General features: G+C 36.5%; 1 protein-coding gene across 2 annotated transcripts in view; it reads right to left on the reverse strand.

The window, feature by feature from the left end:
- Positions 1 to 15,226, reverse strand: part of PRKG1 (protein kinase cGMP-dependent 1) — a gene marked incomplete at both ends in the record, with an annotated part of 1,336,641 nt that overhangs the window by 870,322 nt on the left and 451,093 nt on the right. The window lies entirely within an intron of this gene.

The raw sequence follows: 15,226 nt of genomic DNA on the forward strand, positions 1-15,226 counted from the left end.
AGTGAAGGCAAAGATAAACAGCCAGGATTATATTAAATTAAAGAGCTTCTGTACAGCAAAAGAGACAGTAACCAAAACAAAGAGACACCCCACTGATTGGGAGAAAATTTTTGCACTCCATCCAAGTGATTTGGGACTCACAAAGATCTACAAAAAACTCACATGATTCAACAAAAACAAAGTAAACAATCCACTCAAAAAATGGGCAGAAGAACTTAAAAGACATTTCTCCAAAGAGGAAATGCAAATGGCCAACAGGCATATGAAAAAATGTTCAACATCCCTCATAATCAGGGAAATGCAAATTAAAACCACAATGGGATACCACCTTACACCAGTAAGAATGGCACATATTAAAAAAACTAGTAACTACAAACGTTGGTGCGGATGTGGTGAAGAAATAAATCCTACACTGCTGGTGGGAATGCAAACTGGTCCAACCTCTATGGATAGCTGTATGGAGGTTCCTTAGTCTATTAAAAATGGAGCTACTATATGATCCAGCAATTTCACTCCTAGGGATCCACCCAAAGGATACAAAAACTTTAATTCAAAAGAATACATGCACCCCTATCTTTATCACAACACTATTTATAATAGTTAAGACTTGAAATCAACTCATATGCCCAAAACTAGATGACTGGATCAAGAAGATGTGGTATATATACACAATGGAATACTATTCAGCCATCAAAAAGATAAGCTAATGCCATTTGCAGCAACATGGATGGAGCTTGAAGGGATTACGCTCAGTGAAATAAGTCAGAAAGAAAAAGAAAAATACTGGATGGTTTCACTTATAGAAGGAATATAGGGGATCAAGGAAAAAAATAGTAACAAAAAAACCACAACAAAACAAAAATAAACAGACAACTATAAATCAAAGACATTCTGCTGGGAAGGGGGTGCAAAAGGGATCAAAATGAGGGTAGGAAGAGCAGAAGGGTCTATGGTGATGGTGCATGGGTAAAGTGTGGTAGAAATTCTATGGGGACTACACCTGAGAAAAGAAAGCAAATATTGTAACAAAATAGAATAAATTAAAAAAATAAATAAAAAGTGGCATTAGACTGGTATTATTTTTACTCTGACACTATCTCTACCAGGTAAATAAAAGCAAAGAGTTAAGTCATTTGAATTTTGATTTTGTTAATTTTCTTAACTGTTAGCATAAGAGATGTTGAAAAATTGGCTAAAACTAGGCTTAAGTGTTATTTATAGGTTCATTTAGCTCTTAACACTCCTGTCATTAGCATGAAAAATTGAAAGCTGTATCATAGCAACTTGAATGGATTTTTAAATAATTCTACTTCAGGTACCATGTGCCAGTTCTGATCTGTCATGGTTTGAATTCTAAGTCTTAAATCATGCCACCATGAGCAACAATCAATCAACCTCTTGCTTTATGGCACCACAATTCACGTACCACTCTTGGGAATTATAAGTGCTAAGAGATCCATCATTAACATCCATCTTTTTATTGATCTTTTTTTCAGCATGTCCTATAAATAAAGAAGTTGAGTTTACATGGAGACCCAGAATCTCCTAGTTTTGTTTATCTTTATGAGTTTCTCACTAACCTGTGGTTTTGTGCCATAAGGACTTTCATGATAAGGCGAATCAACTTAGAGATTTATTACTGGCAGGCTGAAAGAGAATGACTAGCAATAACCTAATTATGACACTGTGCTTAGTGCCAACAATCTTGGTTGGAATATTCAGGACAACTTGATTGGCCATTAAAGGGAGAATGGTGTTATAACAAAGGTCCCATCTAGATAAGACTTCCAGTGTTTTCCCTTCTCTAATCTATTTAACAATACTTTCATGATTTTGTAGGTTTGAAACCACAGTTTTTCTATTATGTAATTTCTCATAAGGGCTTCCTGTAGCTCCTAGATCTAAAAGGAACATTCAGCATTCTGGTTGTTGAGCTGGGTTGTCTGTCACCAGTATGGATGTATTTCCTCTAAAAGATGAGGCCCACTTAGGGTCTGATTTTTGTTCTTTCAGTTTTACTGAGATATAACTGACATAGTGCTTTTACTTATAGAAAGTAACATCCATCATCTCAAATAGATAGAAAAAATGGAAAATGTTTTCCTTGTAATGAGAAATTTTAGGACTCACTCCCTGCTTTCTTAACAGATGAGGGATATATTATATCAGACCAGACTTGCAGGTCCTTGTGGATTGGAGGAGCTGTCATCTGTGGAAGAAAGTAGAAATTAATAAGGTTGCTATGAGTTAACTAGAAGGAAAAAATCATCCAGTTCCAAGGTATAAACTATATTCTTATGTATCCTCCTCAAACCTGTACTTTTTGTTAGTCATTTATGTATGTATAATTTAAGCCAGTGTAAGAATGAAAAAGACAACCTCACTGTGAGATGCAAATCTGTTCTTGAATTAAAGAATGGCAGTATTTCATCACCTTACCAGTTTTTCATTTGATTGCTTTCATTTCCAAATGGATATGGTCTCTTTGTATCTAAATTTCTTTCCTTATAAGAATTGTTAACACTTTACATGATTACTCTTAATGCCTGAAGGCCAAACTTTGGCCATTAAATAAAAGGCTGTGACAAATTGCCCTGTTAAATTCTTACCCATTTCTAGCTTGCTATACATTTTGCTTACTAGTTTTTCACTGGACATTTATATAGCAGGAATTTTCCTAACCTATCTTTGAAGTTTCTTTGATCATCTGCTTTGTATAATACTTCAGCTAGAATCAAAGTTCCCACTTAAAGAAGTCACTTTTCTCTGACATTAACATGGCAATAATTCTTCCAGGGAGCATTAAAGTACTAGTTTTCCAAATGGAATATAACAGAATCTGAGATTGACGTTGAAACTGCCACAGTAAAGATTTTTGTTTCTTCTTGAATTAGGCAAATGTGATTTCCCTTCTGGTTACGATTGTTATAAAAACACTTGCCACAATTTTTTGACCATATTACATTACAGAAGTCTACAATATGGATTGAATAGAAAACAAAGTCATCACAGTTATCCCTGAGAGAATAAAAACAAATGAGGTATCAAAAACTAAAAATCTTCAGACAATTATAAATCAGAGACGTCCTGCAGGGGAGGAGGCTGGAGAAGGATCAGAGGGAGGGAGAAAGGAGCACAGGGGACTGAGGTGATGGTGCACAGGTGCATTGGTGAAGGAAATCTATGGGGACTACACCTAGGGGTGTAGTCTACACCCCTACACCTATGGGGACCACCCATCTAGGGGTGGGGGGAAGCAATATTATTTAAAAATGAACAATGATGTAAAAAAATAATTATCACTAAAACCCAAAAAACTATAACTAAAAATCTTACAAATAGGTTAACATGCATATTAACATACCTAAACTTCATTTTTTCTTGGTTTCTAGCTCTTGGTTTCTAACTCTGAAAACATATCCATAAATGAAACAAATTAGAGAAAGCAGGTGGAAATGTTAACTACTTGATGTAGAGAATCATCTGAATCATCAAATGGTCCGCAATGAGCAACTTACATTACAGCTCTTTGTCCTTGAAGAATCTGAAGCAGAACATACTTAAACCTACTGTAAATGGGTTGACCATTTATCTGACATGAACTAGATTGTGGAAGAATGTTGAGGTATCATGATTCTATAAACTATATTAAAATCCTAGCATTTTAAAGTACAACAAAAGTAATGATATGTATGCATGCACTGATTCCAATATCTAGTAATAAGACAGGGAAATGTGGGCAGAGATATGCATTCCTAGGAAATGAAAGGAATATAGTCCCTGAGTAAATGAGAGAACAGATCATTAAGTTGCATTAATTAAGTCTAGTTTATTAAGCTTAATTCCAGCCATGTATAATAATTCTTGCTGTATTATTCTGAAAATACACAAATGCCTTCAATTAGCCTAAACAATTATTAGCTATTTCTGGAGATCCTTAGAGTCATGCAAATGGCAAAAATACTGCTATCATTGTCAAACTTGTGGACACTCAAATGAATTTTTTTTTGTTATATTCTAATATTAAGCTTGGGAGAGTGTGTGATACAATGCAATGCTTCTCAGCTGGGAGTGCTTTTGTCCCCAGAGAATATTTGAAAATGTGGGCCTCTCCAGTGGTGCAGCAGGTTGAGCACAGCACTGTGAAGCTGTCCAGAGCCTCTGCAGTGCGGGTTCAATTCCCGGCAGGCCAGGGAGAAACCCACATGGCATGGCAGACCTCTTCTGTCTCGCCTGCTGCTCCCCTCAGCAGTGTCTTTGGTCTGTCTACCTGTTCTGCTCCTCGCTCTCTGGTGCAATTCTCTCATCCTCCCGTACCTCTGATCTGTACCCCAGTTCTTGTATAAATAAATAAAATCTTTAAAAAAAAAGAAAAAAATAATATTTGAAAATGCCTGGAGAGACCTTTTTTGGTTGTTATCTCAACAATAGTTTGGAAGTTCTTCTGGCCATCTAGTGGTTTGAGGGATGCTGCTAAACATCCTTCAATGCACAGGACTGGCCCCACAACAAAGCATTTTTCAGTCCAAACCATGAGTAATGTTGAAGTTGAGAAGCTGATATAGAGTAAATCCATACATGTGCACAGTAGCCTATGTGCAGCAGAGGAGGGCAGAGCACAATGGACTATGGTGGAGGATTATGGGTACTTTGGTGATGGGAGAGTCACAGTGACCATACCTGAGTGGAGAAATACTAAACTGTTGGGCCTCTCTGGTGGTGCAAGGGGTTAAGTCACAGCACAATGAAGCTATCTGCAGCCACTGCAGCATGAGTTCCATCCTCAGCCAGGGAGCTGACCCACATGGCACAGCAGACCTCTCCTGTCTTGCCTGCTGCTCCCCTCAGCGGTATATTTCAGTCAATCCTCCTCCTCTGTTCTCCACTCTGTCTCTGGTGAATACTCTCACTCCCAACAACTCTGGCCTGTACCCCAGCTCTTGTATGCATAAATAAATAAATCTTTAAAAAAATATTCTTATAGGATATTTTAAGGAAGTAGAGGCAAGTCCCAAGGTTTTGACTCATAAAATTCAGGAGTGGAAAAGAACAGGATAATAAATGAGCAGAGGAGTAAAGAGAGAAAGGTGATGGGCAAGACACCAGGATCACAGAGGAAGTGGCTGGTAGGGAGCCTCATGTTTAAGAGTCCAGAGGATTTTAAGTAAGAGAAGATGTCCATGTACAATGTTCCATAGTTTGTTGCCAGAATCAATGTTCTACTTCTCTCCAAATCAGTCAGCTGTACACTAATTTGTGTGAAGGGTTTGGAGGAAGATAAACACATGAGGCGAGGATATGAAGAATGAATGGTAGTGGGGAGTTTTGGAGCCAGATTTCATGGAATTGTGATGCAATTTGTATGATTATGAGAAACAAAATGCTCAAGAAATTGCAGATATTTAAGGGGTGGAGGTGGCACAAGCCTTTTCATGAATGATTCACATGGTTACTTTATCAAATTTCACCTAAAGGCAGCAAAGCTAGAACGTTGTTTCAGAGAGTTTATCTCCTTTTTCTAAATTTATTTCATGTTTTTGTTTAGCTTTGTATTAGTTCTTAGGAGATGAAAGAATCAACATTGCTATAAGAAGTTCTAGCTAAACTTTTGTTCTGGATCTCATTGCTCATGAAACATGGGACCTTTTTAGAACTCAGGTTCAGCATCACTATGACAAAAATAATAGCTGCTTACTTCACAGAATTAATACATGAAAATATGGGAAAGAACTTGGTATTTAATGAAGCTGTCTATAATATATCAGTATATACTTACTAATCATTTAATTCCTGTCATGTCTGGTTGTAAATAGCAGGGGCTTAGTAAATATTCACTGAGGAACAAATGGGAATGTTAGTGAAAATGACCACTACTGTTGGCAATACTGAGGATTTCCTTGTAATTATATTGTCCATATAGTCCAAAAGAAAAACCAAAATTAAATGTCAACTTCCCACTTAATTTATAAAGGTATTGCTGTACAATGACTTATTTGATTCAGAAGTACATTTTTCAGTGAGGATTTTTTTTGATAGTTTAAACTATCCTCACTTGAGATGACATACATATTTTCCCCTTAACATGAGGTTAGTATTCCACAGACCATAGAGCAAGCACTTACCTACTTTCACAGTTCTGTTTTGTTTCATTTTAAGATTTTATTTATTTATTTAAAATTTATTTATTTTTATACAAGAACTGGGGTATAGGCCAGTGGTGCGGGAGGATGAGAGGACTCACTAGAGACAGAGCGGCGAATAGAACAGGCAGACAGACCGAAATACACTGCTGAGGGGAACAGTGGTTGTGACAGGAGAGGTCTGCAAAGCCCTGGCCGGCCGGGGATTGAAACTGTGCTGCAGAGGCTGCAGACAGCTTCCCAGCACTGTACTCAACCTGCTGCACCACTGGGGAGGCCCAGATTTTATTTATTTATTTTTGCATAGAAGAACTGGGGAATAGGCCAGAGGTAGGGCAGTGAGGAGATTCACCAGAGAGAATGAGGAGCAGAGCAGGTGGATCTACTGAAACACACTGATGAGAGGAGAAGCAAGCAAAATAGGAGACATCTGCTGTGCCATGTAGGTTAGCTCCCTGGCTAGGGATCAAACTCAGGCCATCACAGTTGGCCTTTGCGGTGGTAGCACTGAGATTTCAGTTAGGCCACCACAAAGTAGGGAGGATCCTACTTTCACAGTTTATAAAAAAGCAGAAAACATAGCAAAAACAAACATATACTTTGTACAATATACTGAATAGCTAGAGAAAGATGAAAAAGACAGCTTTCAAACTTACTCTCTCAAAAGTAGTTGTACAAATGGCCTGGGGCAAGTTGAGAATGAGAGGATTTGGTTTGAAAGTTACTGTTGACATGAAGACAAGCTTTGTCCTCCTATACTACTGAAAACAAAATAAGGTGGAATCAATGTATTAACAAAAGAAGCTGAAGGTGGAAAAATACTGCCAAATAATCCTCCAGCTGGTAGTCAGGGAAAATGGCAGAGGAAAGTATTGGATAAAAAAGGGCATCAACATTTGGCAAATGGGTAAGCAAATGTGGAACATTATTCAGTCATAACAAGAATAAAGTATTGCTACATAATAGATACAGTCTAAGTGAAAGCAGTCACAAGGACCACTTACTATGATTCCATTTATCTTCAAAGTACATAATAGGCAAATTTAGATAGAGAAAATAGATAAAAGGCTGTCTTGGATTAGATAGGATGGAGGGATTAGGGTGTGAGAGATTTGGGGTACAGGCTTCTTTTGGGAGCAATAAAAATGTTCTAAATATGCCTGTGGTATATATATATATATATATATATATATATATATATATAAAACATTCCATAGAATTGAACACCTTAAATGAGCAAACTGTGTGGGATGTGAATTAAATCTCATTATTACTATTTAAAATGAGGATTTAGCACAGGGACATAGTAACTGCTCAATTATTAGATTAGCCACTGCCATTCACAGTATCATATTGTCCTTTATGGAAAGGTTTAGGAATCAGATGCTTTGGTTTTCCACTTTTCCTCAAATTACATCTCTTCTACTTCCTTTAGAACATTCAATAATTCAATACTTTTTTTTTTTACCATGTGTGACCTCATTTTCTTTCCATAATTACCAATCATTTCTTCTCAACTTCACTCAATGAATAAGGATGAAAAGATATTCTTAGTTACGCAAAAATGACTAAGTATTTCTTACTATTAGCATATTTAACCTACCTAATTACATTTCTTAACTAAAACTAAACCTTCATTCCTTGTTCACAAATGACAACTTTTCCCCAACTGATCCTTTGCTACCCAAATAAACAAAGAGAAAAGAATCATCTTCCTCTAGGATATGCTGATAAAATGTTTCCCTATTAAGAAGTTCACACCAGTTTCTCTGGAGTTAAAATCAAATTACACTGCGTGTCTAATCTTCCCATAAACTGGGAGCTTCCTAAATTTATCTAAGCTTGAATTTTCATCTCTTAAATTTTTATTCAAACTTTATGGTCTAGTTCAAGAATTCTTATCCTAGTAGAATTCTGGCTTTGTGAAATACACACACACACACGCACACAACTTCCAACTTACATTTGAAATGTAGCATTTTAAATCGACAACCCACATTAGTTTAACCATACTTGACACAGTAAACCAACAGAAATCACATTTTCTTATTATGTGACAGCTGTTGCAATTTTCTTTAAATATTATTATGCTTATCACTTCTTCAAACTCATTATTGTGATTAAACACACTGTTAGATCTTAATATTTCATGTGTTAATGAAGAATGTATGTTTCAATGAATCATACATTTTTATTATGTTAGTTATTGATTTTTTGCATAACTGACTTCCTTTGTAATCTAAAGTTGTCAATTGTCTGCAATTAAAGTATTATGAAATGAGGTCCTTAATCTTCAGAGTTCTGTGGGAGTACCAGCACAAAAAAAGATTAAGAGCAACTGAGTAAATGAATAAATGTCTAATATACACAGAATATTTAACTTTTCTTGATCATTAATTTGTCATTCAGACTTTCAAGGTTTTACTACAGTAAAAGTCCAACCTAAAAAAAAAAAGATAAAGATCCCTTTTTTCCACCTGTTGAAATACCTGCCTTCTTGCCTTCCTTCTACCTATTACCTCCAACTCAACCTCATCATAAAGTCTTCCTTAGGTCAGTCTAGGAATCTCACCCTTTCCAACACACTGGTAAAACTCTGCCATATAAAGAGATATATAGCTCCAACTGCTTATTCAAGATGTCTTCAAAATTTCCATACAAGTTCCTTTGTGTTTGTTCCCTCTTTTAAACTGAATATTTTTAGATTAATGTATTATGCTCCTTCTTCATAGACTCATACCACAATATTAACAGCTATCACTGAGGGCCCAGAATTTGTATGAGAAAGAAAAGAAATACCAGGTTAAAGGAGGAAAAAACAAAAAAATAATTATCCTAGCTTGATGGAATATTGGTTAGACATTCAGCACCATGGGTTGCATCTCATTGCTTGCCAACTAAGATCAGTTTCTCACCTTGGAGAGTTATTATATTAATATGTTTGATTACAGGAGGGGTGGGAGTTTTGGGTCTATCAGTAGAAGTCTAATCACAAAGAAAAATTCTATCATAAGATGCATGTTTAAGTGAAAGTATAAAAAGTATAAACTTGATCCTGGATATTAGAAAAAACTTTTGTCTCAACACATTTATATGAATTATCCTACTCTATTACTAAGGAACTTTTGTAAAGAAACCCAATATGTTTAAATATTTAAGAGGATGTGAAGTTCTACCTAGTCTTGAGCAGCAGTGAATTTAAGAAATTCCTGTAGAATATTATTCCAAATGATTTAGCACTATCTGTGAGAAATATGTCCCTTTTAAAAAATGTCCTGAATCATTTATGTATTAAATTTAAGCACCTCTAAATGGCACTAAAATCCATATCCTTTTATAATTTTTTCCTAGATTTTTAGTTCATTCACTGACCCACATCAAGAATAGACAAGAACAGGCCTCCCCAATGGCGCAGCGGGTTGAGCGCTGCGCTGTGAAGCTGTCCACAGCCTCTAAAGGGTGGGTTCAGTTCCTGGCCAGCCAGGGAGATTCCCACATGGAGCGGCAGACCTCTCCTTCCTCGCCTGCTGTTCCCCTCAGCAGTGTCTTGGGTCCATCTTCCTGTTCTGCTCCCCACTCTGTCTCTGGTGAATTCTCTCACCCTCTCACGCCTCTGGCCTGTACCCCAGTTCTTGTATAAATAAATAAATCTTTAAAAAAAAAAGTATACAAGTTTTCATTTGAGCAATTTGTTTCTTCTTTCATAAACTGTTTCCCATCACACCCATACCCCAGAGAAATAAATAAAAGGAATTTGCACACTGGTTCAAGACAGGATAATCATTAGCAACATAGCCAAAGTTAAATATTATATTTAAAGTTATGAAGATTATGAAATAGATGTTAAATTAATGTCCTTCTGTCCCAAATGGCTTTAACATAAAAACTGGAATATAAAAATACACTGAAATATAAGAAAACAGATATAGAACATTAGGATTCAGAATACAGATACAATACAGAAGACTGCTGGTACAGTGTGTTTTTAATTATACTCGAACATTGAGTAAATACGTTGCTTTGTGTATCTGCAGCTTCACAGGGAAAAATAGTGGTAAAGTTCACTAGCCCTGGGCCTTTATTTTTAATGTTCATGTGAAAGACTTTGAAGTTCTTGGTCTCTATTGGGGAAGTATAAACTCATGAAAGATGGCATGGGGCCAACTCACACCTCCAGGATTATAAAGTAAGAATAAAATTAAAGTTCTTCAGTGAGACCAAGACAAAAGAGCTTACATAAGCCCTTCACATTTCCCACATATTTTATTCATTACAAAGCACAGCAAAGTCAGATTTTTTTCTGTGCTAAACCACCCTGTAGGAAACACTATTTAGCTTCATTTTGGGCAGTTTGCATGTTTGATCACAACTAACATTCAGATGCATTCATGAGCAGTTTTTTGGCTAAAGGGAAGCTTAAACAAGTATGGGGACATAGTTTCTCAAACAGAAAAACAATTTTTCACAGCAATTTCTATTAGAGAAATTAATGTAATCCATTAATAAGGATTTTTCTTTTCTTTTTTTTTTAAAGATTTATTTTTTATTTATTTATACAAGCACTGGGTACAGTCAGAAGCACGGGAAGGTGAGAGAATTCACCAGAGCCAGAGCGGGGAGCAGAGCGGGGAGCAGAGCAGGCAGAAGGACCGAAGCACACTGCTGAGGGGAGCAGCGGGCGGCAGGAGAGGTCTGCACGCCATGTGGGACCCTCCTCCAGTGGCTGGGGAGCAGCTGGGGATCGAACCAGCACTGCAGAGGCTGCTGGCAGCTTTGCAACCCAGTGCTCAACCGCTGCGCCACTGGGGAGGCCCAGGATTTTTATTTTCTTAAAAAAACACCATTAGCAGATATCAACCAAAGATATGCTATTAGTATAATAGAAGATAATGGCATAGAGATAGATCTCTGGTTGTTTTTTTCCATTTCCTGTGGAAAAAATATTACAAACTGGCACTCAATAAGTCTATCTAATCAATGGTTAAGAACCTGCTTCTTCAGTCTACAGATTATTATACTGATTTCAGCCAAAAGGCTGAGAAATGACCCTAGTCTACAGGTTAAAATGCTGTCACAATCCTATGAGCCTGGTTGAATTTCACAAGGAAAGTAATACTCTTCCCTTTATGTGGATATCTGTCATGATAGTGTCAAAATGAATGAAAAGTATGGACAGATGAAAACCCTTCAAAGATGACCCAGTCCTGAGTGAGAGACAGACACATTCAGAGACACAGACCACAGAATAAACAACACTTTAATTGATGAGAAAACATGGATGTTAACTTGATAAAAGATTCAAAACTTTCAATGGGCATCTACCTAGTGTCTCTCTGTGGCCAGTGTAAACATGATACCTTCCATGACATTAGATTCTAGGTTTAACAATCATTACCTCTACATATTAATGAACAGCCATTTATAATCTCAAGTTTTATTATCATGCACAAGAAGATAATGAAATTTTCTCTACAATATTCAAAATAGACATATTAAAGATTTTTCCAATTCCACCCAGGCATGCTGTAGACAAGTCTTCAAAAGTAATTGTAGTGATGATTGAGTTAGTATGACTTTCTGCTGAAGACACATGTATTATGTCTAATACATGTTATGTGATAGTTACAGGGTGGTGTTAGATACATACGTCATAGGTATTGCTGAAGAGGGAAGAAGAGTTAGAGAAAAGGCTCAGACAGAAAAATGGGAATGGCAGGGAAGCAAAATGTGGAATAATAAAGTCAATCTGTTATGACTTACTAAATATCATTTTCATTGAAACAGTTAAATGAGAAATAAATGGCAGAATACCAATCAACTGAAAGAAAATCCAGAATATCTGATTCAGTGAATATCACCTTTGGACTTCACTTCTTAAGGGCAGGCAAATCTTTTCAGATGAATATCCCAGTTTCACAAAAATAATGAACATCTTCTGGCTGAATATTTGGGCAGGGTTTAGGGGTTAATGTGAAGACATTTAAGAAAGATGAACTCTTTTTAAGCAGACGGTTTTAGTTTTAAAGAGCCACAAGGCTATTTTTAACTGACTTATTCAGTTAGCATGGCAGGGCAGTTGTAGACAGTGGAGAATTATGTGTCCAGCCATACAAGACATTTTAAGACCTATGAGTCTTCCCCAAACATAATGTTATAAAATGTCCTTTTGCTAAAAATACTGGAATCAAGTAATTATCTACTTTCGAATTTTAATGAATAGGCCATCTGTTCATTCAAATTGAAAAAATTAAAATTTTCTACAAATTAACGACTTAATGAGATGTCCCTTGTGACTAAATCTCCTTTGCTGCTTTTTGTTATATTGAACCTAAAGGTGACACGTAACATATTACACCAAGTTTTATAAACTAGAGGATGGAAAAATGTTTTTTCCTGATCATGGAATAATCACAGTATCTGTTCCTTTGACAGATTATATTAATAACTATCAAAGGCTAACTTATTATCAGAATTTCCACAAACACGCTATTAAAATGAATCACTAGGAAGAAAAATGTGCCCCATTTCATCTGTGATGATTATTACAAAGCTTTAAATTCTAAACACTGTTTGAGTAATAATACTTGTTTTCAATCTCCTTATCATCCCTTTCAAGAACACTGTTTTCTTGGCATTGTGCTTTTCAACAGGGTAGGCATTTGTTACATGTGGTTATTTAAATATAAGTTAATTAAAAATGAAATTTAACATTCATTTCCTCTGTTGCTTTAACCATACAGCACATGCCCTAAGTGGCTATCATAATGGACAATGCAGATGTTTCCATTCTTTCTTATTCTCTAACAATCTGAGAATTATTCCTTCTTTCTGAAGTGAAGACCAACTTTTTACTTATACTCAGCCATAAATATTTATTTTCAGCCATTCTCAAGCCTAACCCTGCTCAGTTCAAAATCACATACCTTTCCACAGTTAGTTGACTTATCTCTTTCAGTTTAAATCTTCAAAGGGAAAACAGAAATTCTGTGTATTGTTTTAGGAAACAACAAAATTGGTAGCACTTTATAAATAATTCATAATTGCAGCAAGACTTTGGCAGAAAATATACTTCATTCATACCAGTAGCTGAAGCGTTAAGTCTTATTAAAAATGAAAATACTATTACAATCTGAAATTACATCTAAGTTATCAAATTAGTATGCCTGATATCATAGTTACACAAAGTATTCAGGATGCTTGCTGCCTCATAGAAATGCGGCTGCTTTGTCTTCTCTTATTATCCACAGCTAAAGGCAGGTTCTTTGCATAATGTGATTAAGTTGAACTAGGACTGAATCATCTTATTTGAACTTATTTAGTAGCAACTTTAAATGTGTATACTCTTGTCATTTGGGATTTAATTTACAAGATAGAACTGGTTATTGAAGGAACACATAATTCAATCATTTTCAAGTCTGGCCTTTGCCTTAAGCTGTGGTTCCATTCATTCTCTAGAACCTGGTCCTCCTTTATCACCCCCCCCACCTCCCCAAGTACAAACACCCCACAGCAGCCTGCTTAAGGCAAAAAATGTAGAGACTCAGTTCTTTGTCTTTGGTTTTGCTTTCCAAAGCCCTCCATGCTAAGACCCTTAACCATTTCAAGGTAATTTTTCACAGTTATCACAATATGCAACTGGTATAAAAATAATCAAAATTTCCTCTATTTCCATCATATTTCTTTCTGTACCCCTTATCCCCTCTGTTCATGGTTCTTTATTTAAGAAAGTATTTCCTCCCCAAAGGCTCTTTATCTTCTCTTTTTGTAGCAGTTAATGAGCGCACAATTTGATCTATTTTAAGAGAAAGTTGGAGTCACTTCTTTGCAAGAAGTGAATATATTTTTACTAATTTACAGAAGATGGATTGCTTTATTATTGATTTAATCGGGCTTTCAAATTTGTAGTAGTTATTAATACGTGTTCTTTTCTAGCCACACTGTATCTGTATTTTTAAGTAATAATGCCAGTGCCCCAACCCCAGGTCAAGTAAACCAAGATCTGTAGACTATGGGGTGCTAACTCTGGCAGTTCTTCTAGTCCCTAGGTGATTTCCATTTGCTAATTTGTGGGCCTAAGGACCACTGTAACTTATACAATATCTGATTAAACAAAGACAGTCACCCAGTAAACAAAACAAGGATGCCCACATTTGGGGCCTGAGGATAGGCAGAAGGGAGGGATTCTATTCGGAAGGGAAAAATGAGATAACTTTTGTAGAAACCAATTTGAATCATAGGAGCATGACAATCATGGGGGATATTAGAATTGGTCTGGTCTGCCTAGAGAACAAAAGAAATAGGAAAGATTCATGGTTATAGACAATAAAAATTTAAATTCATGCTATTATTAGCAAATGTCTTCAGATGAATAATGTTTTTTCAAGAAAGAAAGACATTAAGGCAGGGGTTGGCAAACTTTTATTGTGAAGGAACAGATCGTAAATGTTTTAGGCTTTGCAGGACATATGGTCTCTGTTGCAGCTACTCAACTCTCACTGCAGCATGAAAACAGTCATACGCAACAGACAAATGTATGAATGTCTGAGCATGGCTGCATTCTAGTGAAGCTTCACTTACAAAAACCAGGCAGAGGGCTGAGTCTGGTCTGTACCAGAGCCTTGCCAACCCTACATTAAGGAATATAGTGAGACAATTTCTTCAAAACTATTATGCTAGATTTTTTTTTTAATTCCCATCACCATATCTGCCTACTCACATCTCTTCTACAATGAGACCTCACCACTCCCCCTTCAAAAGGTGGTTTCTATTTTCAACAGTCTTAAATCTGGCCAGGATGTAAACCTGGTTTAGCCAATGGAGCAGGAAGGAAATGTTGCCATCCTGGCAGCACCTGCTTCCTGCTTCTTGGAATGCTCCCCCTCAGTATCCAGTAGCAACGTGAGACTCTTAAGCTACCACGGGGTCAATGTTTAGTTGCTCCATTTAAATCTTCAATCGATGGCCACAGCTGACTGCCCGTCATATGGCCACGCTATCTCGAGCATGCAGGGAGCTGATTATCCAGACAGCTCTGTTATCTGACTATAAGCACATGAGAGTTCCCCAAAACACCTTCCAAGCCCAAG

The sequence above is a fragment of the Talpa europaea genome (genome assembly GCF_964194135.1).
Source record: "Talpa europaea genome assembly, chromosome: 10".
NCBI classification, from domain to species: Eukaryota; Metazoa; Chordata; class Mammalia; order Eulipotyphla; family Talpidae; genus Talpa; species Talpa europaea.